The sequence below is a fragment of the Mya arenaria genome, chromosome 6, assembly GCF_026914265.1.
Source record: "Mya arenaria isolate MELC-2E11 chromosome 6, ASM2691426v1".
NCBI lineage: Eukaryota > Metazoa > Mollusca > Bivalvia > Myida > Myidae > Mya > Mya arenaria.
In genome coordinates, this window is record NC_069127.1 from 26,839,587 (window position 1) to 26,851,888 (window position 12,302).

At 35.1% G+C, this 12,302-nt stretch overlaps 1 long non-coding RNA gene across 2 annotated transcripts; it reads left to right on the forward strand.

Moving 5' to 3' along the window:
• The first annotated feature begins 2,811 nt into the window (after window positions 1-2,811).
• On the forward strand, window positions 2,812-12,052 carry LOC128236551 (uncharacterized). Of its 2 annotated transcripts, none has more exons than XR_008261382.1 (6): window positions 2,812-2,986; window positions 4,503-4,670; window positions 5,718-5,806; window positions 7,801-7,942; window positions 8,451-8,567; window positions 11,308-12,052. It is a non-coding gene; the product is annotated as an uncharacterized LOC128236551 (long non-coding RNA). The 2 variants fall into 2 exon arrangements; XR_008261383.1 differs by having other exon boundaries at window positions 4,503-4,587; window positions 11,308-12,051.
• The last annotated feature ends 250 nt before the right edge of the window (window positions 12,053-12,302 follow it).

Consider the following 12,302-nt stretch of genomic DNA (forward strand, 5'->3'; position numbering starts at 1 on the left):
TACTCACTATGTAACTTTGAAAAACCTCTATATTTGCATAACCTCATATATTGGCCGAAAGCATACGTTTATTAACTACCTTTCTAACCCGAAGTCTTCCATTCATGCACGCATTAGGCATTCAGTTGAACACAGTATGAAATTCAGATTTTTTTTCCAAATGTTATGTTCCTTATTCGGATTTTGCATGGTTCGTTTTTAAACCATCTTAAGCACTAAAATCCAATTAAATAGACAACTTTTTGTGTATACCACTTATCTTGGGCATAGTTGTTTCTTCAAAAAGTGTTAAAATGGGTAAGTTGAATGTTTAACTTTCTCTAAATTTCATTTCCTTACTCCGGAGTTCGATGTGTGTTTAAAGTACTTTACGCAACAAAAACACTTAAACAATGCATTCCTGTAAACATGTTGTGTAGTAACAATGTCGTGTCAGGTGAAAACATCACTATTAAAAAGTGATGTTTCCACCTGACATGATAATTTATGGCGTAAATAACACAAATTGCAACAATATGCCATTTAACAAAATGCATAGGTTGTTATTTGCGTTTGTTATCTGTCTTGTAAAGTTCTTGTTCGTTTCATCTTTTTTAAACTATTTCATGTTAGTCATTTGTACATGCAGACAGCTGAGCTGAACCGTTCTCGAGTCCGTGCATTCCGTTCACCTGGTTAAAACAAGTGCGTGTTTCCTTTATGCGAGGACAAGATAACAAGCTCCTGGTGGGGCAACTCAGTTAAGAGGCTGGTACCTATGCTAAAGGATTTCAAGTTTTTTTTTTTTTCAAACTGACACTAGGTGCATTGCTCAGCCAACACATATAAAGGTAAATAACAAAGTAATGTATAGTATGGGCCCTACGGGTTTTTGGAAACCATGCAAGTTGCTGCTCACGTATGATTGTTTTGTATGTCCGCATCGCATATATTATTTGTTAACGTTGTCACATGTGTCTGTTTCAATGATAAGCATGCAACCATTCTTTGTGATTGACAAGCATGCTATAAATGTTTCCGGTATTAAATACACTACATGATTCCCGTCGTACCAGATATTGGCTGATACCTTGATAAAGGTACGGGGTCACTTTACCATTGTACTCTGAACATTAACTCTTGATTCCATCTTCGGTGTATATTCCTGGTGGTGGGCAAAAATCTCGTCTGATCTCAGATGTATGCTTTTTTTTGTCATACAGTTACTTTTGGAGCTTTGATTCCGGATTGCGTTCAACACATATTCCTCGATGTTTGTCAGGATATTTACTGCTCGTGTAACTGGATTTGCTATTATTCAGCTTTGCAACAATACATCTGTGATTTCCTTGTTTTACATCAAACTGAAATTTACAGTAAACTTGAACCCGAACATTGTCCGAATGGTCATCAGACATGCAATAACATAGGGCATTATGGAAACTAATGTATTTAATCGAGCCACGTGCCAAGCATTCTTTCGTACATTGAAACAATGAATACTTCCCTTACAAATTCAACGTAAAACCCTGTGGCAATGCTGTGACATAACTGTGCACTGTGATATACGTTCCCAGTTCAGCTTGCAGATTTATCCACAATGCTTCACCATCGTTAAGTACTAAACTGTTCGCGGGACTAACAGTCGTGCACATGGTAATCCGTCAATACAGACGTTTTCACAATGCTTTTATACTCCAGTCCTCCGTGCTGGGAACAATATGTGCTGGCATAGTAAAAGGTAACGTGCGTACTGTTGTTTGCATTTATTGGCATCACCAAAAGTATGATGATCACGTCAAATGTACACCGTTTAAAACGCCATGAATTTTCAGTTAAACAAAGATAAGACAACATTCCGATTCCATTCATATTTCTGGGAGCAAACAACAACAATAAAGATCAAACACGTGAAACAAATAAAAAAAACTGACAATACATGAATACGAATATATTAAAGTATGATTCCTTTAAATAAAAGTGAAAATAATAGCTAGTATGATATTTACCAATATATGTTATTAGCGGAAAAGTGTAACTATTATAAAATAAAGGCATTTAAACTCACTTCAATTTCACATACTGTAAACATACAACTTACCCATTTTAATACTTTCTGAAGAAACAGCTATGCACAAGTGGTCTACAGGGAGCTTGAGCCAAAGCGTGAAGGCTGAGCCAATATGCTCCTTAAAGAGTTGGAGCCACTGTTTCGCTATGCGTGATATAATGGACTTTAAATAGACAGAGGTTGCTAGCAGCCAGGTATGATATTGACAGGGCCCAGGTGAGAACGCCGATGGGGAGGAAGAATCCGGCGGATATTTTATACAAAGATTTTCCGATGCTTGGATCTAACGTGACTACGAATTTGACAATTTGCCCTGCTCCGGGGACGGGATTTTGGGATTAGACAACCCCAAAACGCAGTTTGTTGAAATCCCCAGTTTGCGTCCGTCGCTGCTGCCCCATCCCACCCGTAGGAATAAAATATTGATATGTCCAGTACCAGGATTACGTTCATGTTGGCGTTCTACAGAAAATGCAGCGACTTGCTCAACCAGCGGTGTCAGTACATTCCGCTCGGTATTTTATAGAACGCCAACTTTACCTGTTTAAAAAAACATTGGACAAAAAATATATTAACCACTAAGACAACTTAAAGCATTTATATTGATTAAAACGAGACTGAAAAGAACTGAAACCTTTAATGCATGGACGACTACTAGACACCCCCCCCCCCCCCCCAGTTTTGAATGAAATGATCACAAAGTAATTGGTTTCAATCACCAGATTCCTTATGGACGTTATTACTATTGATTTGCATCCAAGTCACATGATTGTAAAATGGCGGAAGTCACAAATGTTCTTAAAATAAATCACTCACGGGTGTAAGCCATTTGAAATAGGCATAACTCCAAGATGTCGATGGTAACCATTCCGAGAGTAAAGAAAAAGTGTCACCATTCCCATGGAGAAATGACTTGAACAACAAAATAATTTTATGGTAACTGTTTGGATTTATTTTTGTATTTTCTGGTACTGGCTAAGGTCACAAATCAGATCATTTTTTGAGGTTTTTCACAATTATCTTGGAGAGTTTTTGTTGTAGTAAGTCAAAATTTCATTTGAAACATCTTTGATTAATGTGACAACATCTGTCAACGTACACATTCACGACCTCATCAATTTTATGTAAAAAATCATGCATTTTATGGACAGAAAATCACCCTTAAATTTATGCTTTTGAGGGCACAAATGCCGAACACTTGCAAAGCGAAAATACGTGGTCATACAATTATAATTAATAAGTATGCTATATTAAATAAACACTTAGCAGTAAAGTTATTTATTGTTTCCGATGTTTTTCAAAGCATGCAATTCAAATGTAAAGACTGATTTCTATTTATAAATATCTTGAATGTAGGTCAACATAACTGGAAAAACTAAAGATGCTGCGTGCGCCCTCTGACGTTATTCCCCCATGTGCTACATTTTGATCTTTAAGCGTATAAACACTGAATGGCATTTTGTAGAAAATTACTTAACAAAATAAGATAAATCCGAGACACCCAATTTTCTGACAGGATTACCACAGCCATTTTGCTAGGGAACCCGCGGGTCACCAGATAAAAACACTTTGCCACTGTGGTAATATTATATATATTTTAATTTTTTGTCCAATGAAAAACAAAAATAAATACACAACTATGCTTTATCAATAAATAAACAATCTCTTCATGTATATAGCAGACCCGCACTGACCGGAGCGACGACATTGAATGTATTCCGGGTCGGCATTCTCTGCAGTGTTTGGTTAATAAAGTACATGCAGAGAAGCCAGTCTCCATTAAAAACAATTTTTTGTGATTATCGGATATTTAAGATAATTGTCAGCCCTTCATTTCGTGAATAATCGATAAATAATGACATTATTTTAAATAAAGTGGAAACTAAAATAACAGACCGGTTCCGTTTGTTGAATTTTAGTATGATCGAGAATTCCGCCACACATTTTTGCAACTTGAATTATGTCATTAATCTTTCTTGATGTGGCGATTTGTAAGCGGTGCTCCAGAGCCATTTCCCACATAGAAGTAAAAGCTTGATGAGGAAAGGCTTAAAAAAGACTAAAGATTGATTCTTAATTTATTTTAAAACAATAAATTATTTAATTGTTTTTTTTTGCGAAATTTTGCAGGACACCCTGTTTTTCAGGGGTCATCAATTTTTGGGAGTAGGTGATCCTGAGGGTCACCTGATAAAAAAATCAGTGTCAGCGCCCTGGCATTGAACAAAATAAGCTCAATGGACTGCTTCATTATCATAATCATTTTTAATGCTAGTCTTCTGTCATAGCCCCAGAAATGTACAAGCCACAAGATTGAACTTAGATTCCCCTCTTTGCTTTATCAGCTGTTTACTTACAGTTATGCAATGTGGTTGATAATGGTAACAGTCACATGGGTTTGTTAATCCTAGACCACTCCAAATTCTTAACAACTTATTTATGATATTTTCAGTGTGCAAGACTGGTGATGCCAAAATCAGTGAGTGTTTTGACCTGTTGAGCCGCTATGTGATCCACTCTCAGTCTGTCGGGCCAGGGTACAACATTAAATATGTGACTGCAGAAGAAGGGGCTCTGTTCTGCAGCTACAGTAAACGTCCTGCAACTACTCACTAGTCAGGTGCGGATTGCTAAGCTTGCTAGCAGTCATCATAATAAGACTTTTTGTCAACAAGCCCAAATTGATTGTTCTTAATTTGCTACATGTACTTGGCTTGCACAATCTTTACAAGCCCAGCACTTTTTTTAACAGCCAGGAGTGTCCTTCTTCTACAGCTACATGTACCTGCTGTTTTTAAACCTGGTTTGAACCCTACAGTACTACATACATGTACATGTTGTGTGTGTGTGTATGTATTTCTTTAGACCTTGCGATCAAGGATAACCCGTGAAAGTGCAAGCACTTATTTCCAACGGGGTCCTTTGTTTTTGCTGAAGGGACAGCACGCTGAAGAGACAGTGGTGGGATACAAGGAAGTCCTGGTGCGAAACCCTAGCTCTTTTTCGAAGAGACCCCTTGGTTCTTTTACGTGCTCGGTGTAAAGCACCGATACACGAGGTACAACTTTCCTGGGTTAAACCAGTACTGAGTACACCACTTTTCCAAGCACTACCCTTTAAATGCCAAGCGCCAGGCAAGGGAGCTACTTGTACCAACTTTTAACGTCTTTTGGTATGACGCGGCCAGGGATCGAACCCACGACCTCCCGCTCCGTAGGCGGATGCTTATCTACTAGGCCACGGAGACGGTTATAGTATAGTATAGATGTTATAGTATATAGTTTTAGATTTTGACCAGTGCGGCAAATGTTTTAACAGTGCAGGGCTTGGGGTCTTATTTAGACCTCTCAGTATTTAGTAACGTTCTAGCATACATTTGTAATTTCCAATGACAGTGCTTTATCATTATTAACATTTACATGTATGTAGGATGTGTTCATTACTAAGCTGACTATGCAGTTCTGTTATGGAATGATTCTTCTTTTTAATTACTTCTAGATATTTTGTTCACTTAAGGTTCAAACACAGAAGGTCACTTTTATAAACAATATATATAATGTTAATATGTTTTTACTATCTGTATGTTGTCATGTTCTTAAAGGGGAAATTTTTGCTGAAATTTTAGTAATTCAGAGATTATTTAAGTCATATGTCATTCCTGTTACAGAGAGAATTCCATCCGCACCTTGGGTTTAGGCTGTGTGCATTCTGGTAAAAGAGGGTACCCACCAAAAGAAAGCGCTCATATTGCAATACGTAAGTCCTGTATAACAACCAGAAATAATTTTTAACTGTTAAGCTTGTCTATCTTTCTGAGAAATGAAAGTCTGTATTATACCCTTCATGTTGTCTACAAGTATTATATCCTTTATGGGGAACCTCGTCAACTAGCTCCCAATTTAAATAGCCCCCTAGTCAAAATGCCCCCATTTTGGTCAAATAGCTCTCACACTTTTGGTTAAATAGCCCCCACTTGGAAAAAAATGGTCAAAGCGCCCCTAGTTTGGTCAAAACGCCCCCATTTTGGTCAAATAGTCCCCACTCCTTTATTTATTTGAAATTATATTTGAAGGTTAGTTGTAATATTTTTAAGATATATTGCATAATTGCTATTCAAACATTTATAAACTGATTTCAAGACGTAACATTCGTTGACAATTATTTTTTTTAAATATATTAAAAAAATTGCACATAATACAGACTTATTAATTAGAGAAAAAACTCCGTTCACACTAATAGCTTAATAACTGACTTTAAATAATTTAGTTGTTGTACACCTCACTCAGCCTGTAGCATAAGACAATGTAAATAGACACATATTGATACAATTCAAATGTTCTATTCTGTATCACTTATTTGCCATGGTATAAATGTGAAGTGCATCTTTTTAGAATTATCCATGAAAAACTCTTATTGCCAAATTTTATCTTCAAATTTTGATCAACATAAATACATACGACCAAGGACACAATAAGTTGAGTTATTGTCATAGGTTCGATGTCGCCAGAATCGTTGTGTAAAGCTTTAACCTCAGCCATAGCTGAAAACCAATCTATATTTTGGAATTTAACTTTGTACAAGTGTTTCCAGAGACAATACACTCATGTTCAGCAAGTGCCATAACTCTGGCTTGAATGATTGGTAAGGTATGTCCCTTACAAACTCATGCAAAGATTTTAACTTGGCTACATAACTTAATAACCATTAAAGGTATTAATATGAAACTTTGTATTATATGGGCTCTATAGACAAATGTCCTTGAATTGGCACAACCATTGCTGTTATAAAATATATAAATTTGCTTTAAGACATGTGAAGTTCAAAACCTTGAAGCTTTTTTATTATCTTTACTTTGATTTTTTTCTTCATGCAAACAAATCTATATTCAGACAAGCTGACTTAATGTTTAACTTGCCTTTTGGCAATTTGACTTTTATCTGGCTTCATTCAAGCAAGTGGGTTATTGTGAAGTCTGTAATAGATAAAATTCCCCACTTGCATTGTAAGGGCTACAATATAACAGATAAGCAAGAACTATAAACTAGTTTGCTATTATGAGCAAATTGAAACTTAAACTAAAAACAGGACTGTCCTGTTTTTTTTTGGTAATATGTCAGATCCATTTAATTTGTATCGCCTATCAGGTCTGTTCGGCCCAATTACAATTTTCGGCTAGTCCAACATGACCAACATCTTGTCTATATTTATGGTCTAAAAACCTTGTTTGTTGTATAATTTCAGTATTAATGTTGGTTTATTTGGTTTAATGTACTATCACATTTTGAAATGCTCTAATATCTAAACATTTATATTTATATATATAGTTGGCTGCTTTAAATTTCAATATAATACATAAATAGTAATCTGCAGTGGGTAACAATTTTAGCTGTTTCCCTCCGCACTGATGCCCACTGATGTCAATAGCAATATAATAAGTAAAGTATACAGGCTTTATTGAAAACATTTATCAACCAGATGCTATATTTACAAAATGAAGACTAAATCTTTTCTTTTATTTTTTACTGATGTTTTAAGAAAAGAAGATGCTACGGGGAAAAAAGCTGGCTATGGTGCCGTCGAAACAAAGAGATTTGTTCCATGTTAGGCTGAAAGAATTTTTTGCACTTAAAATAATTAAATTTTTGAGTCAGGGCAATATGTGTGTCAGGCTGAATTGCTGGTGTCGGTAATAGGAAGAAGAAACATTAACTATTGTACTTTTGGCTTTAATTTGCATCCTTTTTTTACAGGAAGATCATTGGTTGGATGTTTGCAATGCCAAGCTACATGTCTTCCAAGCTGATTTCCACAAAGAACAAAGTTGCCAGAAAGAAACTGGGCTCTACCGATGCGTGCAACTAAAAAAACCTTCCAATGATGTTATGTTATCAGGTAACATTAACACGCAAGTACACGACAACAGCATGAAAATAGTCTCTAGTCTGAGCTTTTTACTACTAAATACAGAATTTTTTAAAAGGTTTTAAGATAAGAATAATGTGTACTGGATGAACTTGGTATATAGCAATCTCAAATAAATAGGAATTTCAATTGGTAAGAATGGCGTAATTCAGATGCAGTGCCCAAACTTGAAATTTCAAAAATGAAAAATCTTTATCACATTGCAGAATTTCTAGTTTTAAAAATTAATTGGGAACATTTCCGTATTGGGGAAAATAAATTTTAAATGGCATAAGGAATCATGTCTGACATCCAAATTGGAATACCCCCATTCACCAATAAGCCCTCTCTACTGACATAATACGACTTTTACGTGTGTATATTAATTCCCTTTGCAGTGCTCTTGTTAGACTGTGTCAAACATGTATCTTTCAATTGTAGACATAATGTCATGTATTTTATGGACTATGATTTTGACCAGAATGTTCAATTATTTCAGATGAAACTTCTGTTAAGATGTCATCAACAAGCAGGTTGATGGTTTTGCCTGATAGGACATGGTTTTGACGAACTGCCAACAAGAGCTTCAAGGAGAAAACAACCCTACATGTACCAGGTAACTATAGGTACAGGCGATGTAATTTATTACAGTATAATTGAAGGTGCAATTTTTTGTCCAGTCAGGTTTACTTTGGTATTTGGTTTCAGTTGAGCGGATAGAAGAACAAATCTTAATCCAAATTTGTAAAATTCTACAAAATAAATAGTTTTAAGCTTGATAACAAGAAAGTAAGAATTGATTTTTAGCAGGAGGGGGGGGTGGGGTCCAGAGTCTTGAAACTTGGGGGTGATGGGGGCAAAGCTAGTTGATTTCACATGCATGCTAAACACATTGTATACCTTTTTTCACCAATTTAAGAATAAATCCAGAAATTGACTTATTAAAAAAAGAAATTAATTGAACAAATGTTTTTAATAGCAAAATCAAGATCAAAATACTCAAATTGATCACAGTCATGTGGTCACACAAAATAAACTTCAATCTTACACCAAATTTTACTAATATATGATGTCAATGATGAATTGTGTGAGAATCATAACATTCTGATGTCATCTTGGTGACATCATTATCATAATCAACTATAATACTTTTATTAAGCAACAGGGGAACCTGAAACAAACATGATATTTAATGGAGAAGCATTAAAGAAATCAATTTACATTGTGTTTATGCTCGTGCCTTCTCCAAATGGATTGCCTTACTAGTTTGATTTAAGATCCAAGACCTGTTACAAGACTGAAAAAAGTATTTCTAAATGTGAATATTTATCCTTTAATGTGTCATTTACTAAAGGTCCCTCCAGCTCTCAACAATTGGTCCCTTAAGAGAGTACAGCAGTTTTTCAAAGATTCAATAAGAGGATGAGTTTACTGTAACAGAAGCTACATGAATGTTGTTTAAAATATTATTATTGATATTGTTAAATAGCATGTTATTCACTCTGGTTATTTTCACTGCAGTGATTTTTTTTTAATTTTGAGAATTTCCTTGATATTGGTTCATGTATAGCATATTAACATCACTTTGCAGGATTTTGTTTTAAAAGTTTTCACCACAATGTTGTCACACAAATTTCCAATTTACACTTATTAAAATGACATCTTGTTTTATTTAGCTTAAAAGAAACAGGATTGTTTAATTTCTGTGTAAACTAAAACATATTTTACTCGTGATCAGAGAAAATTATGTTTTCTCTTGTGATTGTGTAACTATTGAAAGTGCGTCTTTGATTACTCATTGGAAAACAATGAAAATATCCCCAACTATTCTCTATATCTTTTGTTCTGAACTATTTTTAGCTCTACTGACCAAAGGCCAGAAGAGCTTATGCAATGGTAATGTGTACGTAGTATGTGCATCCGTGCGGCCGTGCGTTCGTGCGTCTGTAAACAATTGCTTGTGAACACGATACAGTCTTCAGTTTTGATTGTATCTTGATGAAACTTGTTCAGTATCTAGATATCCATTAGAGCTGGGTTCCTTTCGAAAACCAGCCAGATCCGCCCATGCATGCCTAGATTATGGCCCTTGATAGTATAAAAAATGCTATTGTGTATACAATTGGTTGTGAACACTATACAGTCTTCAGTTTTGATTGTATCTCGATGAAACTTCTACAGTATCTAGATATCCATTAGAGCTCGGTTCCTTTCGAAAACCAGCCAGATCCGCCCATGAATGCCTAGATTATGGGCCATGAAAGTTGTAAAGAAATGCTTTCTATTTTTAGCCAGGTCTGCATGAGTGAATTCTATTTTTAGCCAAGTTTACATGTACATGTAAATTCAAGTCTAGAGTTGAGGGAGACAATTTGCAAGTCTAGGATTTTGAGAGACAATTTGCTTTTTGCTTCTGCAGTTGATTTTGTGAATTACTCTGCCTTGTTCTTGTTGAAAGCCCAAAGGCCATTTTTTAGCTTTAAGTTCTGTAGTTTGCACAATCATCTTAACAAAATTGGTTGTGAATGTATAAGTTATGCACCTGGTGTCATTACTGGCCACACCCAGGGTTCACAGGTTTGGTAAACATAAATCTGGAAAGGTTTGAAAATCTTTTTGTGTGTTCGTGCATCCATCTCAGCACACTTGATCAATTGATTGTGAATGTTTGTTCAAATTGATCAATGTTGTCCTAGGATGCCCTTGACTTTGACCTTTTGACCAACTTTTTTAACTTTTAAAACTACAGAAATTTTTACTATGAGTACAGTTTTGAAAGCATTTTTTTTTGTCAGATGACTTTTACTTGGCACATATTAAAATAGTTCATGCAACTAATCTGCTTACAATACTTTCTGGGCTCAGATGTTGAACGTGCTACGTTTTCAGGTAACCCAAACACAAAACATAAACTATATGTCTGTTGCCTTTTACCCATACATACATGCTCTGGATTGATATAACCACAAAAGCCATGCCAGTAGTGCATAGGCCCTTTTGGGCCTCTTGTTCTATTATGTTCATTATCATTCTATTAAATGAAAGAATTCTTTAACTGCTTGTTTGACTGTAAGCAGTGAATTCATGCATAAAGGTTAGGACATACATGTATATGTATATACAAAATGAAATACATTTTCAATGATGTATTTTTACTTTCCATGGATGTAAAAACGATAAAACAATGTATGACATTTGATTTTATGATTCTACCTGTTGCGTTCCATTAAATATTTAAGAAGCAGTTTCAAAGTTATTCAGTTATGTAGAATTTTTAAATTATACATACACATGTTTTATATATATGAGAAATGATGAAATTACCCAAATTAGTAATTAATTATGTGTTATTCCAGTGTTGATGGTGTTTATCATGTCGGTACACTGCTTGTTTGCCATCTGTGTGTGCCACCATCCGCTAAAGAAGCCGCGCCTCCTACTCTGCAGATTCCAAAGCCCCGCCGGGAACCTTCAGCACTCACACCATCTCCTGCAGGACAACGACGACGATGATGAACTCTGATCTTATGATCTGTTGTTAATTATCTATAAGGCTATATTAGAATTCATGATTGTTTTTTCATACATGTAGTGTTTTTTGAAAGAAACACAAGTTACATGTTGTCAAAGCCTTGTTGTTGTTGGCCTCTATTTCAGGCCAAAGTTTTTTGTTACATGTTCTAGTCTTAACTCAAAAACGATCAACATATTGACATGAGACTTGGTACGAGTTATCAGTGCAAAGTTATGCCTCTTGATGAACTTTGAGGAAAATAGATGAGCACACTTGGGCGCTATATTGATATCAGCTATATTGACTGATTTACAACCAAATGCATCCCAGTTTAAACAAAAAACTGTCACTGGAAGTGCTACACACAAATTCATTCCAATTAGGACAAGAATCAAGTGCAGTTCACAGAAATGTAAGGGACATGTACAATAAGCATCGTTTTTAGGTAGGGATGAGAAGATACGGTCATCAGGTGATACGATACATATCGATACAACTACATGCAGATACGATATTTTTGATACGATACAGATACGTAAACACAGTTACAGAAACACACAAAAGATACCAGAATTGTTTAATTTTATATAATAAATTTGTAACAACCAATGTGTTAATTTTAATGATAACTAATGAAATATTTTCTAACATTATTGCAATGATTTTAAAGAAAAAAATATATTGACTAGTATGTTAAAAGTAAAATTTTACAGTAATATGTTCGTTATAATTTTTAAATGTTTCCTATTTTATATAATCTAACTGTACATATTACATACTAATTAGATACATACTAATGCATTCTTTGGGCTACTATGTGACTAGAACACCAATGAC